Source organism: Protopterus annectens, chromosome 2.part2 (assembly GCF_019279795.1).
Source record: "Protopterus annectens isolate FY-2018-M chromosome 2.part2, PAN1.0, whole genome shotgun sequence".
Lineage (NCBI taxonomy): Eukaryota > Metazoa > Chordata > Ceratodontiformes > Protopteridae > Protopterus > Protopterus annectens.
The window spans coordinates 883,654,772-883,671,624 of record NC_056730.1 but is presented as its reverse complement, the minus strand read 5'-3'; positions in this window follow the sequence as shown (position 1 = coordinate 883,671,624).

The window sequence follows — 16,853 nt, the reverse complement described above, 5'->3', positions numbered from 1 at the left end:
TTGTGCGTCAGGGCTGGTAAATCCACTACCAAACATTAGCGGACCGGAGTTCCGCGGTGGCAACCCCTAACCGGAATAAGCCGAAAGACACAACAATAGCTTTCAGAAAATGCATGCTAATACAAATTCTGCTATTCCAGCAACTTTCTAAGTTAAAAAGAGCAATATTTAAAATCTGTCCCTATTTTTTTGTCCTTTGTCCTCCCATTATTTTAGGCTTTGTCCAAATTTCTTGTGCTAAGAGGTTGAGAGGTATGATGTCCATGCATACACAGAGATATCCATACTACTCTGATGTACATGCTGTTTAGGTAACCAACAAATGACTTGACAAAGGCAAGCCTGTTTGGGTAAGGTTGTAAGATGTCCAGATGAGGACCCCATCACAAGTAATGCTACATAATACAAGGTCTGGAAATGGCAGGGTTAGAGAGGTACAGGAGTTCAGCCCCATTATGACAGATTATAGTGTGGAGTTCTGTCTGTCCACCTAGTAAAAAAAAGGTCATTGGATTTCACATTCTGTTTTATACTCTCTAGGCAAATTGTTTTGACAAATTAGTTCCAGATTATGTAACCTCAATGTTAGAATATATAGGGTTAGGGGTGTGAGGGGCAAAGTCTCACATACTGGTAGAGGAAGAAGGCTTGTGCCTCAAAATATCAATCACACAAGCTTTAGGTGTTAGATACACATAATATCTGGAACTCTTGGAGTAGGTAACAAGTTGTATATTAGTAGTGAAGTTAAGAATCATATTATGAGTTCTTTTCCCTATGGAAATTTATATTATGCATGTCTTATATGTCACTTCATCACACATTTCATTTATAGATATTATGCATGTCTGTCACTCCTTTACCACATATTTCATTTATCTGATTTATTTTTTTAACTTATAATGCATTTTTAGTGTTTTTGCCTGCTTATGTGCAATTTGCAGATGTGTATTCAATTTAAGGGAATGCTACTTACATTTCCAAAATTACATATTGCCCAAGGATACAAGGTTATTCAAGATAAGTAATTTTTTGTTAGTTTTTGGACAGAAGTGTTTGATAAGATGCTTTTGTTCCTTTAAAATTTTTGAGTACTACATAGCTGACCATCAGCTGCTCCCAGATATCTCTTCCTACTCACTGGGGTCTATTGAACCCGACTAGCCTCCCCCTGATTTTTTCCAGTCCTTGTTCAGGGCTAGTGAGAAGAATGCTGCACCTTGGGCAAGTGTAATACTGCTGCCAAGGAGTTTTTTTATGTTTATGCACCTATACCTACACCCTCTTGCACATACTCATTCATATCTCGGGTGATGTGCAATAGGCATGTGGGGTATCATCTCACCTTAGTGGCAACTCACCCAGTACTGCTTTCCCTATGTGTCCCATGCCCTCCCCCAGGTTGGGCATGCCCATCCTCCCTGCCCATGTTATGTTATTAAGAGTCCAAGTCACTAATTAAACATGCATCACTTGGACAATAGCAATAGTGAGACCTTTATTGCTCTGTGCCACAAGAGTAGCCTTGGTAAGTTGCCCTTTTCTGCATTCTTAATTGTTCTGAATTATGATTTTCTTTCTTTTTTTCTTTCTGTATTTTGTGTGTGTTTCTACTTTGTATGTGTTATTGCTTTGTGTTTTTGGGGATTTTGGGATTGTCTGGGTTCTATTTTTGTTTGAAAGAACATGTTTTCCTGTTTTAGGTTTATTTCTTTATTTGTGAATTTGCAGCTACTGAGCATAGGTAGAACACTTTAACTTTCAGTTAACTTTTATAAATTAGGGTTTTTATTTTGCCAAAACATGTATTTATTTTTTTTTTCTTTTCTCATTGCAGTTGGGTTTGGTGGATTTACGAGCTGGGTTGGATAGTGGATTCATGCAGGATGGCAGAGTTGTGCATTCTAGCTGTGAAGCAAAATGTCTTGGGATTGTGGCCTTGTTTTGGTGCTAGATGACTTAGGCAGGTTTTTCCAGAGGATTCTTCAGTATTCAGGTTGGTTTTGGATGCCAGATTAGTTGCTGGAGAATTTCATGGGATGTGCTTAGAATATGATTAAAAAACATTTATAGTTAGTGCATTAAACTACAATGGAGAGAATTTCAGTATTTATTTTTTAAACATATGTCCAGCTGTCTCACCGGGATCTTTTTGATTATATTGAAGCTGAGCTCACTGAAGTCTGACTTCCCAGTCCCACTACACTGCCACCTCAGCTCATCCCATATGTAAAGTGTGTCTGGTCATTATGTTATTATTTTATTCTATTTTTACTTTTGTTATTGTATGTTATTTTATTATTATTACTCTCTGTGCGTATGTTTTTGCACTGTGAGCAAAGCATCACAATTTTGTTCAACTACACTGTGGTGTAATTCTGAATGAGATCAAAGTTTTCTTTGATTTTGACTTTGACTTATTAACTTAGCTTAAAAACTCAGTTTTCCAGCATTTTTGTAGTAGATCCCTAGTCTTTCTATGGAGGGGACTGTTTCAAAATATATTATATCCATGGTCACATCAAACTTGGGGAAATAACTGAATATCATTTTCTCTTAGCTAGTGTGATGTCAGAGGTAGTATATTTAGGGATAAGACTATGGGAGCAGATCCCCCCAAGCTGGTGCTAGGGTGGCTCATTACATTTCATATCTCTGTCAGTTAAATGTTTTTCAGAGTTCTATCAGAAAGCAGTAAAGGTGTCCATAATAGACTGTTCACAATGTATTTAACTTTGGTAAACTAAAGCAGACACATTGGCTACATTATGTGGAGGAAAAAATGAATAGGAATGTTTTTGTACGTGTTGTATTGCATCTTTGTTGAACTTGTACTGTGATTTTCTTGGTTTTCTATTTCAGGTTTTGTGCTGTGAGATCCCTGCATCTGAAGAGAAGAGGAGATTCCCCAGGCAGCACACAGTTCAACTAATCCCATTATTTAGGACTGAGACACAAATCATGTCGTGGTAAGAAGCTTTACTGGTCCAAAACAGTACTGACAACTACTGAGACTACACAAAGGCAAATCATACATGGCAGGCTACAAATAACACTGCCCTACCCTAAAGCTTTCTGTTACTACAGGGGGGTTTAGTGTGAAGATTGTGAGAAGAAATACTTTTCCTTTCTCGATCTTTTATAAGTTTGACATTTACTACATTCTGTCTTCTGTGTTCACATTTTTTAATAACAGTTTTTAACCACATTATTAAGAATTTTCAAGTCATGTGGTGGTGCTGCGGTAGCGTTGTCGCCTCACAATAAGACATTGTCCCGTTCGATTCTTAGCTAGAGCGTCTTCTGTGTGGAGACATGCGTGAATGAGCGTATCTTCGTTGAAGGTTGTGCGTCAGGGCCGGCAACTCGGCACGTAAAAATCTACTGCCAATCATTAGCGGACCGGAGTTCTGCTGTGGCGACCCCTAACCGGGAAAAGCTGAAAGACACAACAACAACATAGAGCACAACTATACATACACACACACACACACACACACACACACACACACACACACACACACATACATTTTTCATTACTTAACTTCTACTCTGCCAAAAATCACATGATGTTAATGTACCTGTTCATTCAACTCACTGCCCTCTACTCATATATCTGTATCTATCTATCTGTATACATAAATATCTATATCTATAGCTATAGATACAGATATATTTATATGTATCTATATCTACATCTCTCTCTCTCTCTCTCTATATATATATATATATATATATATATGTATATATATATATATATATATATATATATATATATATATATATATATATATATATATATATCACTGTGGGAGTGTGGGTGAAATTCATGTAGACCCGATCTACTAAACTGATGGTTCATACCAGGCTTTATCAATGACAGTGTGACATTGACTTCTAATTGTCAGTGATGCATAGTGCAAATGGTGAATGCTGGTATGTACTGTACTATTCCCCAGAATATTAATGAACCTTCCACTATGTTTCTGATTCTTAATTCAAAGGATTGTCATAGCATTGGGGCAGCCAGATACCATCATATTCATTTTAATTAATATTACTGAGACTTATATAGTGTATAAAAAAACAGCAATAAATAGCAACAACCATCTAACAGAAACAAGATATTAACAGCATTTAAAATAATGATAGATGGTCTTATGAACACATTTTTATTAACACTACAGCACAACTGTAGCTATAAAATCAAATAACCTTCACAGCTAAAGATTTTAGTAACAGCATCCCATAGCTTCCATACTGCAAATATGCAACAAGAATTAGTGTTTAAATGATACAGGTACTGGGTTCACCTCACCACCAGGCACTCTGCAGTACCTGGTCCAACTTCTCCATGCAGTCTTTGCAAGCTGTCAACTTACACAATACATAGGGTACCACAGTCCCCTATCAGCTTGCAAAGCATTTGCTAACTAGCTGCATAAATAAATAGTTCTAGCAGACCATATATAGGGATAGTGTACCAGAGCAATGCCAGGTAGTGTCAGTACTGTTAAATGTAGTGAAAAATTGGAAAAGGGATTACTGTGAACTCTAAGTAAGACACCTAAGAATATGACTGTGGGGGTGCGCCTGGACAATGAATATGGGAGGTGGGAGAGTGTGCCCATGGATACCAAGCAAGCAAGCTGTTTATAAATAAGGGCAGTTGGAGGGCAGCAACAAATACTGCACTATGCAACACTAAGGGGAGATCCCCCAAGCAGAAGTACTACTTTACCTCATGTGGGGAGGTATGCACTGCATATGAACACTACATCATGCAAGCTTCATTCTGCTTCTCATTTAGCTGGGCTGGTCATAATGCCCGGCACAGGTGACCAGTTTGTCATTAGGGATAACTGATAGTATATTCAGTAACACAAGCAGAAAGCATTGTACATTGAGATCTGTGCTGCAGATTGTGAATAATTCATCCTTCATCAAGTTCACCCATTGTGTGTGTGTGTGTGTGTGTGTGTACATGGAAAGGGAAGAGAGACCTCCATGCTTACATAATACTACATATATGCACACAAATACATAATTGGAAATTCCATTATATACTCCCTCCTTTATTTTTCCCTCACCTCCAGACATCAGGACTTCTTTCATCTCCTGCTATTATTGACTCATTTATTTCCCTTTACAGCCAAGTGACAACCGTTGCATTCCCTTGCATAGGTGAGAGTCCTATGACCCATTCATTTCCTGGAAGGGATGGAAGATGATCAGTTCATTCAAGTTCCTTTGGTGGTGAGAACTGGATGCCAACAGGCATTCATTCACTTGAGGGCCCACTCCTTCCCTGCCTAACATCCTCCCTGCAGACTCTGGAAGCTATTGCATAGGATTAGTGTGCAAGCACCCAGGAATATCTTCTGGCTTAATTTGTAGAGCATTCCACCTGATCCATTAGCTGTTATCAGAAAACCCCCAACACTTCTATTGGATCCTACTTCTTAACCTCTACCGCAAGAAATCTGGACAAAACCTAAAATAATGTTGGGACAAAGGCCCAAAAATAGGGACGGATTTTAAATATTGCTCTTATAAGCTTAGCAGGTTGCTAAAATAACATTTGTGTTAGCATGCATTTTCTAAAGGATATGAAGTCTGAAATTAGTTTAATCCTCAGTGATTTGCCAGAAAACCACAGATTTTATGAGTAACAGCCAAAAATATGAATAAAAATCTGGATATTCTGTGAAAATCTGGACAGTTGAGAGGTATGTGTTGGGGTCAGTGGTGCAGCAATTCAAACCACCTCCCTTTCCTCAGGATGGGCAAAGCTGGTGTCGGCTACTTACACCTACCCTCTCTCCCCTTGGTCTTTCCAGTGCCTGGACCTCTAATTTAACCTCTGTCATTGGGGGCTGTATTTAGGGCTATAGGGATGAGACCATTATATATTATTTTTGACTGTGGCTGTCATATTCACATACTACTAAAAACTGCCATAATAAAAGCACATTTCATAGATAAAACATTTGTTTTAGGAAATATTTTGTTTCACAAAATCATAACTTTGGGAGAGTAAGTTCACTAGCTGATTACATATATGTTTAAATATCACTTTAGAAGGAAGCCAGTTTCTACAGCATAATAGCAAGTAATAAATAGTGCCCACACTGGTCTGCTAGGCGTGGTGCAAGATTCCATACATGATGTACTCTTTCTGAGTCTAAAAATGGATTTAGTGTTTTAGTGCACCAAAATTATTGTAATGTATATTGACTCTCTGATAAGAGGATTGACTGGGGTGGAAAAGATCATGTAACCAAAGAGACTTTACTTCCCCGTGGAGCAGGCCACCAGGGGTTCTTGGTACTACATAAGTGCCAGTCTCCTGTGACAAGGTGACTGGGAGGGAAGACATCATGTGTCTTCTGAGTGGAGTCTGCTTGTCCTCTCTGTGGCTGAGTGAGCTTTAAAGACATGCAGGTAGGTGTGTGTGTGTGTGTGTGTGTGTGTGTGTGTGTGTGTGTGTGTGTGTGTGCGTGTGCGCGTTCATGTGTTTGTGTGTGTGTGTGTGTGTGTGTGTGTGTGTGTGTGTGTGTGTGTGTGTGCGTTCGTGCGTGCGTGTGTGCATGTGTGTGTGTGTGTGTGCCTTCTCTGAAGGTTGGGTACCAGGCTGGCAACCCGGCACCATAAAAACTTCATTGGCAATTAATCTGTGGAGCAATGATCCGCTGTGGTGACCCCTAACCAGGAAAAGCCGAAAGACATTGCTTTAAGATTGGATGACACAGTGGTGCAGTGGTAGTATTGTCGCTTCACAGCAAGAGGTTCTCCAGTTTGATTCTCGGCTGGGGTGCCTTCTGTGTGAAGTCGGCATGTCCTCCCTGCGTTCGTGTGGGTTTTCTCCCACGTTACAAAGACATGCATCTAGAGCGTTTCTCCCAGGTCTCTGCTGAAAATTGGCTTCATTCCAAGTCAGACTTTCCCAATAAACAAATGTTAAATAAATAAATAAAATGTAGGCATGTTTATGAACAGAACAAACTCTTAACTGGAAAAAACACAACTGTTTATTCACACAAAGCAACGATAAGCACTTTTATCTCACAAATACCTCTGAGACATCATCAGAATATATATATATATATATATATATATATATATATATATATATATATATATACCTGAATGACTTATACAAGCATATGTAAATATTCATTACATAGATAGATATAAACAGATAAATAAATATAAACGGACATGCTTGGTTAACTTGTAGATTCTGATGAATGCTAAACAGACACCTAGATTAAATGAGAGCATTAGACTAAAAAGTATGACCATACCTCTCAACTGTACATATTTTCACAGAATGTCCAGATTTATGCCTCATATTTTTGGTCTGTTTCTCATAACATTGTGGTTTTCTGGTAAATCATTGGCTAATCTTTGAGGACTGAAGTCAGAAAGTAATGACAGACATTTCAGATTCAGACTTTATACCCTTCAGAAAATTCACGATAATGCAAAGCCTGTTATTCTATCAACTTTGTAAGAGCAATATTTAAAAAATGTCCCTATTATGGGGCTTTGTCCCCCCATTTTTTATTGCTTTGTCCAGATTTCTTGCTCTAAGAAGTTGAGAGGTAAGATGATGACCTATGTGGACTCTTTTTGTGGGTTTTTAACCTTTGGTTTGAGATATAATATATATGAATGCTTCTTTACATATGGCAAAAAATATCTCTGCCTTTGAAAACTGGGGCAACCTTTACTTGTTCTGTACAAAAGACATTACCATCAAGCTTAGTGGCTTTTACAGTAGTAACAGTTCATGAGTGTAATGTGCTGATAAACAGACATTCTTTAAGTCGAACACCTTCCTCTAATGCTGAACTCTACTTTCTGTCTTGTTTTTGTTATACATCTAAACACTGAGATATCTGGACTGCTCTACAGAAATACATTTCCAGCTGCTACATGGAAAACTTCACAGAAAGTACAGACTTCCCTCTAGTGGTCATCTTTATACAAAACACTTAAAGAAGATGCAGAAAATTCCATTAAAGCGCAGATACAAATACACTACCAGGCATCCACTGAATACAGGAAAAATAATATAGGCCTTATATGTTTAAAAATGTGTTATTAAAGACAAAAACTAAGAAACTCATCTTTAATAGACTACTATTAATCTGTTTAATTAGTTCATAAGCTTTCTGGAAATAGCAAGCTAAGATTGTTATTTGCAATTTAACTGTACAGGTCTAATAACGTTTTCATCAGTAATTACCAAATTTCTTATTCACAGGTGTAATTATTAATTATCTTATTCACACGTATAAAAATTTAAATTCATTAGAAGACAGCATAAATGTAAAGAGTAAATATGTAATTCAACCTGAGAACAGCTATTGATTTGATTAATAATAGGCAGGACACGTTAGTCATCATGTCCAAGCTGTAGATGGCTTTAATGTAAAAACAGCTTTCTCAGGTTATGAGGAAGTTATTTGAAAGTGGAGATAAAACCTGCACAATGACGCCTGTGAGTATCATCAGTTTGGAGGGCTTAGGGCGGTGATGGTGGTGGGCTGGCTCGGAGCTGTGTATTCTGCTATAAATTCGTGTTTTCCTGTGATAACAGAAAGTTGTCTCCTCTGTGACAGTACTATCAACTATCTGGCCTCAGATGACACTGTCACTGGAAAGACTGCACCTATGACTGTAGACAGAGCAAGCTGTCAGTGTAGGCAAGTATGTTGCATGCAAACCTGGATGTTACTCTTTTTCACTGCCAATACAGAAGATTCTTTTTACATCAGCTATTTAGTATATCGATCCCCACACCTATGAGCAAGTTATTCGGCTATGTACCACTGAATATTCTGTTAATGGGCATCCTATTCTCAGTATTAATTAAGGAGCTACTCAAGGTCCTCTCTTACCTTGGGAATATTCTGGACAAGTAGCAGAAAGAGAGATCCTGGACCAGTGACAGAAATGGTACAAACAGAAAACACTTCCAATTCCTTTGTGATTGTTATATGTGAAAGAATAGTGGTGAAAGCTAAATATGTTTATGGCAGAGCATTTTAAATAAGTGAAATTCTATTTAAAAGATAATCAGTCTGGTCCTTTTGTTTCTCATCTTATTATCTTCTGCCATTTTGGCATAAAGAAAGGCATAAGCTGCTATGGTAATGTTCATTCTTGAGTAAAACAGTTACTTAAGGTCCATCTGCTGTGTTTCTCATTTCTTTACTGACAATCATGGCATTTAGAAACAATAGAGCAACTATGGTAACACTCAGTGAGGCAAAATCATTACAGTTAAAAGACTGAAAGAACATCAGTAGAGAAGAGTTGCAGAGATAAATTTCTGCATACACCAACTCTGGTGCTATGGCAAACAACAAATGTTTGTTCATTTTGTTAAGCAGAAAAATATGCATTTAGTGAGTATTAGGGAAAACTAAGCCTGCACCACTAGGAAAGCTGGAAAGTAAAGGCTACTGTAAGAAGCTTATAATTACTAAAACATGAAGTCAATCCCCATAGAAAAAAGGGCACACAGGTACTCTACACATATAAAATAATTATTTCCATGCAGGACTGGCCTTTTGGTTAACTGGTGCCCTACACAAAAGGTCTTCACAGCACCACCACCTGGTGGCCCCATCCTGGTCTAGCTACACCATAAAGATTACTGGAAAAGCTCCCCTGCTAGAGCGGTGCCCTAGGCGGCCGCCTAGTTAGCCTATGCCTAAGGCCAGCTATGTTTCCATGTCATATAACTCTTGCAGCAATGGTAACACAATTACAGTATTGGGAGTTGCCTTACTTTCATCTTGTATTTCCTGTGTCTGGTTTGAACAACAATAATGGCTGTGACTCTCAGACAAGCACTACACACCTATGAAATACTATTTTTTGAGGGGGGGGGGTCACTGCCAGATGAGCCATTTAGTTAATCAGGCCCATATTAGGTACTGAACAGCACTTGCAGACTGAGCAAAGACTGCATTATAAACTAAAGAACAACACTAAAGGAAGAAACAAATCTAGGCTACTTCACAGCTGGAAAACCAGTTAAAAGCGAAATGCTGGAGAAGCCCTACAGTAGGCACATGATTGATGTAATGGACATCACAGTGAATGCAGGCTAGCACAACCAAGTCAATGTGCACTTATGTGGACACTATAGCGGCATCTCTTGTTCATCTGACACAAAGGAGTCAGCATGGAAGCCAGTAGACAGACAAATGTAGGAGTGCATATCAAACTGCTAATCCTGTTCATCATATCGTTAGGGGGAAATGGGGTAGATAGGAAAGTAAGAAAGGGGAGAACATCAAGCAGAGGGGGAACACACAAGGACGACCATAAAGTAAGAAAATTGGGCAAGGAAGGATAACTTTTTTCTGTTTTGAAAGAACACCCTTTTCATATAAAGAAAATAAGACTAGCTGGGAAAGGTAGAGACAGACGGTTGTTAAAGGTAGGATACAAGGAGATGGGTAGGGATCAGGGGTAGACAGACAAACATAAAACATAGACCCCAACAGATAGGGGATGTAGACACACAAAAGTTGGGGAGAACAGTGGACCACCCACGCAGGAATACCTCAACAAGGCTGTGGAGCTTTGATGACACTTGCAAGCCAGGGGTGGTATACATGTGGAAGCTGGGCTGGCAACAACTACCTGTGTGTCATCTGTTTGAATAGCTCATTCCTCCTGTGTTCAAGATAGGTTAACTTTTCTAGTACAGGTCCTGCAATCCACTAAAGAAGGGTCTAACTTTTTTTCAGCAGGCTAAGTAATATAAACCATAGGGATGCCTCAAATTCATGATCTAAATGGGAGAAGAGCTACTCCAAAATGATTACGAGGGCTTTTTTTTTTTCAGTAATGAAAACATACATTGCATCTTGGGTGAATGGAGTTACCTATCAGGTCAGGTGTAGGTTTATAATCTCTTTGCCGAATAGAGGTCTTGCCTACAAGCTCAGATGAGAGGCAACCCCTGGAAATTTATCAGGGAGATGAGAGATGGAATTAGTAGAAAATTTACAAGTATTAGCTTCATATCTTGGAACATGAGAGGATGTTAATACACTATCAAAAGGAAAAAGTTATTTTAGGAATAACTCAGAAAGGTAGCCAGGTTGTAATACTTTGGGAATCTAAATTAAGTATAATATATGCAAGTAAAATGCAGGTTAAATATTTTAAAATGGTAGTATTGGTTCACTAACTGGGAGGAGGGGCAAGTTGACCTGGTATTCTTTTCAAATTGAAATTAGGAGTAGTGACAGAAGACATAAGGAAAAGTACAAATGGAAAGTGGATAACATGATTAAAACAGATTAAGGGATGAAGATGGAAAAAGGAAACATATGTGCATTAAACCAGGATGATCCAGACATTCATCAATATTTTTTTCTGAGAATGGACAAATAGGAATGCATTAATAGTTGGAGACTTCAGTGTACCACTTAATGTTGGAATGGAAAAGAGAAACTCACACGAGAAAATAACAAGGGCTAAGGTAATAGCTATAAAAGAAAGATGGGAGATTTTGTGGAGTACGTGACATGAAGAAGAAAAGTAAATTACCTTTTTCAGATAACTTGAAAAAAGACAAGCCAGTAGAATAGACTCATACTTGGGACCTGTTGCTGTTTCAGGAAAATTTAAAAGCATAGCCATCAAGGGAATGCATATTTCAGATAACATCCCAGTCATTTTTTAATTAAGTGTCCAGGACCAACAATTTTGAAGGAGTAACTAGAAGTCAAGAAAAAGAAAAGTCTATTTAGAAGATACAGTTAAGAGATGCGTGCATGAGAACACCGAATGGAAAACTGAGGTTGGCCTAATTTGGTGGAATGGGGTTAAGGTAACAAAGGGAACCAATATCATATCTGAAGTAGGATGCTCCAGAGAAAGGAACTTAGCTAACCAGATGTCAGAGGCAGAAACAGGAAGCATTTCAGAAGGATGTACATCATGGAAACATAAAGGAGGAAATCATTAGATGTCAATTAGAACAACTGCTAATGAGGGCAGTAGAAGTAGAATGTACAAGCCATAGGGACTTATGGTGGCCTCAGAGGGATGGGTTTGCCCAAATATATTGCATGGAATGTCAATCAGCATAAGAAACAACAAATAATATTAGAAAATAAAAAAGAAACTGAAGTAATTGTAAGGAATTCAAGAGGAAAAAGAGAGGAATTCCAATTATTTTATGTAAGATTATATATTAAAGGAGAATCCAAGACTAAAAGTGAACGGAGGACTAATCAAGAAAGTGTTATGCATTTGTTTGTTTGCTTATTTATTTTTCATTTGTTAGAATGGTAAGTGGACTGACCAAAGACCCTATTCAACATCAACCCAGGCTACAAGGCAAATACAACATTTATAACAGCTATATATAAACTACAACAAAGCTAGTCAGTAAAAAGAAAACAATGAATATAAACAAAGATAAGCACATCACAGTTTTGAAAATAAAATAGTGAACAGAAATAAGGCAATGCTTTATGATACACAATATGGTGAAAAAAAATCAAAGCTATATGTTTATATTGTAGCAGATGAGGCAAGATTTGCAATTAAACAAAAACCAAAAACGGACCAGCACAACGATGATGCAGGCAAAAATATTTATTAAAGACTGAATGTCATAAAACAAAAATAAATGCTGAGCAGACTGGTTTCGACTGAAAAAACAGCCTTTTTCAGTGCTGAAACAAAATTAGATAATAATTTGAATTTGAACAGCCAGAACATCCTGGTCTTTTATATATCCACTGATTTAAAGAGATATTGCCAAAAAAAAAGTTTGTGGATTGTATCTGATGCATCCATCTCTTAAAAAATGCAATAATAAATGAATATGAAAAAATAAAGAGATGTTAATAAAAATGATTACTTAAAAACATATAGCATGAAAAACATTTCATGAAAAATATAACAGAAAAAACATCTCAGGAAAAAACATATCAGGAAAAACATAGCAGGAAAAAGCAGGTTGACAATTATGCCATCTCATTTAATCCAGGTTTGAACAAAGCCCCTAACCTGGTTATCCACATGGTTTCCATGTTATTAAGTTTATTGTGCCAACCTGCTTTATAATTCCTATGCATTTGAATTTTATCAATGATAGTAAATTTGAAAACAGCTGTGGTATGTTGAATAGTGTGTTTATAAAGGGCATTGGACAGACACTGATTTCTAATAGCACTGAGGTGTTCACTGATCCTCAGTTTAAATGGTCTGGACGTTTGACCCACATAAAATGATGAACAGGTGCATGTAGCTAAGTAAATGACCCAATCTGAGCTGCAATTGCCAAAAATGTTGATTTTATATACTTTAAATGTATTTTTACTTGAAAATTCTTTGGTTTTAAAAATATGTTGACAGGCACTGCAATGCCCACAAGGGAAGCAGCCAAGCAATGGGTCACCAAATAAAGTGGTTTGAACAGGTATTGCTGGTGTATACCTTTTGTAATGTGTCAACCTAGAATGGATAGTCCTACCCCTCCTGTATGAAAAAGCACATTTGTCTGGTAAAATCTCATTCAAAAGTTCATGGGATTTGAGTATATCCCAATGTCTGTCAATGATCTGTCTGAAACTAGATGTATTGTTCCCAAAAGTAGTAACAAATCTGATTGGTTGCCTAGGACTGGAATTGTCATTGTGTTCCTTATTATGATATTGTAATAAGGTGGGTCGTGTCACATGTTTGATTTGTTGAATAGTATGAGAGATCTGATGTTTGGGATATCCACAATCAATAAACCTATCTGACAAATCTTGTGCACAGGTTTCATATTGTTCATGTGATGAGCATATGCGTTTCATACGCAAAAATTGGGATTTCGGAATGTTTTGGATGATGTGGCGAGGGTGGGAGCTGGATGCATGTAATAATGTGTTATACTGAGGAAACTTCCTATGTACGTGTGTAGCTAGAGTATGATCCATCTGTCTAGAAACAACAACATCCAAGAAAACAATCTCTTCATATTCAGTATTTAAGGTACATTGTATATCCCAAGGGTTGTTGTTGAGATATTGAACGAAGTCAGACACATGGTCCTTATCCCCACGCCACACCATCCAACAATCATCTAAATATCTCCTCCAGATGTCAAGATTGTTTATATGTAGGTTATGATTGACATCACAGATGAATGATTGCTCAAAAAAACCCATGAAAAGGTCAGCATATATAGGGGCAAAGGACGCCCTCATTGCCGTTCCCTTAGTCTGCCAGTAAGGTTGTCCATCAAAATAAAAGATATTTTTGCATAACACATACTCAGTCAGCTTGACCAGAAAATTGTTCAAACCAGTTGAATATAACCCTGATTTGTTTAGCCAATATGAAATAGCTGTTATTCCGGCTTCATGTGGTATACTTGTGTATAAAGATGACACATCTAAGGTACATAGCCACCAGTCAGCTTCCAGTTGTGAGTCCTGAATGATATTTAGGAACTCAGTAGTATCTTGTATTCTGGATCTAACATGAACCAAAAGGGGTTTCAAATAATATGTAAGGAAAGCAGAAAGTGGTTCTGTAAGAGAGCCTCTGCCCGAGACAATTGGTCTTCCTGGGGGGTTAATAGAATCTTTATGGATTTTAGGAAGTAAACCTGTACCTGTCATGGCTTAGTGGTACATTGGTTTGTCTAGGGTGTTCAGGGTCCTTGGTTTGAGCCTTGCAAGAGCTGTTTAATTTGTTGGGGAGGGATGGCATAATGGTTAAGGTGTTTACCTTACAGAGGGTGGGAGGTTGGCATAAGGGTGGGAGGTTGGCATAATGGTTAAGGTGTTTACCTTGCAAACACAGGGTGCAGTGTTTGATTCTCACATGGGGTAGTTGGCTAGGCTTAAAATGACCCACAAGGGCAGTTAGCCTAGTAATAATCTATGAACCTATGAACCTATATAAGTACTGGGGCATAGGTTCAGCCACTTTAAGTTGTCTGCAAATCTGTGTACTAATGATCCCATCTTCCATCGCTAAATCCAGTAGAGAATCTATTTGTGCCTTAAAATTGGGTGTAGGATCCACAACCATCTTAATGTAAAAATGAGTATCGGCCAGCTGTCTATGGGCCTCATCTTTAAATGTACTGTAATCCATAACCACAACACCACCCCATTTATCAGCCGGAGTGATAACTATGGATTGGTTAAGTTGGAGTTCAGTTAATGCATGTCTCTGAGCTTGAGTAAGGTTATGATGAACAGATGAGTAACTACTGGAAAAATGCAAATCTTTTATGACACATTCCTTAAATATAGAAACATGTTTATCCAAAGGTGGTGCAAAATCGGATTTGCCAAATTTAAACTGAGTAGATCTTTGAGTAGAGTCATGATCTGAAAAAAATATCTTAAGATTAACCAATCTACAGAATTCATTAACATCATTTAACAAATTGAATTCAGAAACAGGTGCGGAGGGCACAACATTTAGACCTTTATTCAATACTTGAATATGTACAGGTGATAGTTCAAAAGATGAGATGTTATGTACATTGTTCACTATTTCACCATCTGTTGTAGAAGTACTTGTAAACTGGTTGTTCCCATGTCTGTTTCTATGCTTTCTGCCCCCCCTGCGTGTCTTATGTCTAAAGGGTCTAAAGGGTCAGATACCTTTAAGCAGCAGCAGGGGCCTGATGTGAAGGTACATCATAATCGGTGGCTGAGGAGTTATCATCCTCTGAAGTCATACTGACTGAAGAATCAGTCCTTCTTAGAATTGACCTGGGCCTTTTTCTGCCTTGATTGCTTTTATTTTTGATAGCTCTGTCCGTGAACCTGACATTCTTTGATACTACAAAGGGTTTCCCTTTCTCATAATCGGACAAATCCCGATTAAATTTCTGTATTTTTCTCTTGATAAGTTGTTGTTATAAATTAGCCAAATCTTTGGCCACAGCTGAAGTATGTTCCTGAAAATAGGTTTCAGTTTGAAATGCCTGTGCCTCTATACAAACTTTGTTAATTTCTACAATTTGTGATTCAATGATTCTTTCATAGTACCCAATCAAGGTATTTACAAACAACATAGCTGCTTGGTGTTGTGCCAATGCCCAATCTTGTGATAACTGAGCATCAACATTAGAAACAAGGGGTTGTAAATGGATCCTAAGACCTCTAGGAGTAATATCTTTTAGTTTGTATGCCTTGAATAACTTCAAGTGCCAAATGTTAGGCCTAAGATGTTTCATATTTTTTGCCAAATTATGAAAGGTGAGTCCGCATTTTTGTTTCGAGTCATACTCAATGTTATTACTATCGGTTGACCCCCTATTATGGAAGCCAAATGCTTCCAAATTGTCCTTGTCAGCTGATAGACCTTTCAAGATACCGTTAAGGTCCATGTTAGAACCAAAGTATGCAGAACAACAACCAAGCTCTTAAACCTACCGTCAAGACTATGAAAGTCTAAAAAGCAGTGAATATGTCAATCACTCTTGACTATATGATAATGTATTGCATGCGAACCAATATCCGTAGAACAACACACACCCTCAGGGCAAGCCACCAATCACACCCAACACTATCTACATACAGTAAATAATATGGCCAATATTATATATGTATAAGATATAAATAATTTGGACAATTCCTCTCATAAACTACCACCTCCCTGCAATATAAAGGTAGATAGAAAGTCAGATAGAAAGGCTGAATGTTAACAGACTTGGTAATATAATCATAAAATTCTGACATAGTTCTGTAGCCGACTATTCGTCTCTGCTACCATTTTGTGAAACCATTCTCTGTAAATTCCAACTGGACATTCGTCCCTAATATTATGTAACAAACTGTATGATACATTAA